Source organism: Triticum dicoccoides, chromosome 3B, assembly GCF_002162155.2.
Source record: "Triticum dicoccoides isolate Atlit2015 ecotype Zavitan chromosome 3B, WEW_v2.0, whole genome shotgun sequence".
NCBI lineage: Eukaryota > Viridiplantae > Streptophyta > Magnoliopsida > Poales > Poaceae > Triticum > Triticum dicoccoides.
Window position 1 is genome coordinate 13,781,526 of NC_041385.1, and position 2,192 is coordinate 13,783,717.

At 47.7% G+C, this 2,192-nt stretch overlaps 1 pseudogene; it reads left to right on the forward strand.

Annotated features, from left to right (window-relative positions):
* LOC119274398 overlaps positions 1-2,192 on the forward strand; it is a 7,740-nt pseudogene that overhangs the window by 5,121 nt on the left and 427 nt on the right.

The window sequence follows — 2,192 nt, forward strand, 5'->3', positions numbered from 1 at the left end:
GCGGCAACATGGTCATTGAAGGCTCCAAGACTGCCTTCACCAAGTCAGGCGGTTGCGGTTCAGGTTGTGGCGGTGGTTGCGGCAGCATGGTCATTGGCTCCAAGACTGCCTTCACCAAGTCAGGCGGTTGCGGTTCGGGTTGTGGCGGCGGTTGCGGTTGAGGCTGTGGCGGTGGTTGCGGTAGCATGTGATGGAAATATGCCCTAGAGGCAATAATAAAGTTGTTATTATTATATTTCACCTCGATATAGTTAAGTTGGTGGAAGAGTTGAACTGAGATTTAATGTTTGGGTTTTCAGTTTTAAGGAATGAATGCCATCCATCGCCAGTGTTTTTTTCCCGAAACAATCCTCTGATCTGTGCTTTCAGTTAAGATTTGGTGCTATAGTTCTGGCCTTATCTAGAAATTTTGGCATGAAAATCTTGCTGCTTGTTTACATTCAAAGTCCCTATATATCATGCTGAAATCACTGATACTCCATCCGTTTGTAAAAGTTTTTCTCTCAAATGGATGTATCTAGCACCGTTCAAGTACCTATACACAGGTAGTATCTGTCGCCATCCATCTTGTTTGCCTCTTCAGCAACACAAGAGACCACTAAGTCTGGGAATTAGTTTATTTTCTGATTTTGATGAAGCGTCTCATTCTTCTTCTGTCAGGGTATTGTTGATCGACGGTCTCTACCCTTTCTAGTGTGTCTTGTGTTGGGAATAAAAAAGTTCAGTAATTAATCCTTGCCATGTATGAATTCATGCATACATGCAGGGTGTTCGCTCAAAAGATAGTGATTGCATTAAGTCATATGTAAATAAATAAATGTTTATGCATTTAGTATACTCACAGTTTTTGTATTTTTTTGAACAAAGCAGATCAAACTATACAGGGGAAGGAGACTAGCATATGAACTCAAATGCTGCAGCCAGCATGCTGAAGATACCGCAGCAGTTACTATTGTGAAGTTCTCTGCTGAACACCCCCATGGCAAAGCAATCGCGCTGGTTGACACTGAATCGGAATTTATCGCGGTACAGTGTTGAGCTCTAATGACATCCTTCTAAGTAGTTAAAAACTTAAAATAAATTTTCTTGCATCTGAGATATACTCATGCATGGTACGTTCTTACTTAAATTAGGTGGATGAGGATTGGTTTCTGCTTCGCTGGATCGCAATATCATTCTTGTTTCTGAATTCAATTGGCAAAGATGGTGCGAAGCTCATCGAAGGTGCCATGGTACCGAAGGATGAAACCGTTGAGCCTGATACTACAGTGGTTTCTCATACGATGAAAGGTGAAGCAGCAGGCGCCACTGCTGGTCCGGGGCAATGTGGCACTTGTGGCACGCATGGTGGCAGTGACATGGTTATGGCGAGTGACAAGGCTGGGCATGCTAGCTATGGTGGCTCAGCCACTGCAAGTGCGAAGGTGGCTGATTCTAAGTGTGGTAGTTGTGGATCAGGCTGTGGTGGTGGATGCGGTGTCTCTGTGGTCACCATGAGCTACAAGAATGGTCGTGCGAGTTGTGGCATCATTGCAGGCAGCAAGAATGGCCATACTGAGTCTGCTGGGTGTAGATCGGGATGCAGCAGTTCCTGCGGTGGCAACATGATTATTGAAAGCTCCAAAGAGGGGAACACCAAGTCAGGTGGTTGTGGTTCAGGATGTGGTGGTATTGAAGGCTCCAAGGCTGGCATTGCCAAGTCTAGCGGTTGCGGTTCAGGTTGTGGTGGCACTTGCAGCAGTATGGTGGTTGAAGGCTCCCAAACTGGTCATGCCAAGTCAGGCGGTTGTGGCTCGGTCTGTGGTGGTGGTTGCGGTGTCATGTTGATCGAACACTCCAAGACTAGCTGCACCAAGTCTAGCGGTTGTGGCTCAGGTTGCGGCGGTGGTTGCAGTAGCATGGTCATGGAAGGCTCCAAGATTGGCTTTGCCAAGTCAAGTGGTTGCGGTTTGGGCTGTGGTGACGGTTGCGGTTCAGGCTGTGGGGGTGGCTGTGGCAGCATGGTCATTGAAAGCCCCAAGACTGCCTTCACCAAGTCAGGCGGTTGCGGTTCGGGCAGTGGTGGCGGTTGCGGTTCCGGCTATGGCGGTGACTGCGGCGCAATGGTCATTGCAGGATCCAAGATTGGCTTTGCCAATTCAGGTGGTTGCTGTTTAGGCTGTGGCGGTGGTTGTAGCGGCATTGTCATCGAA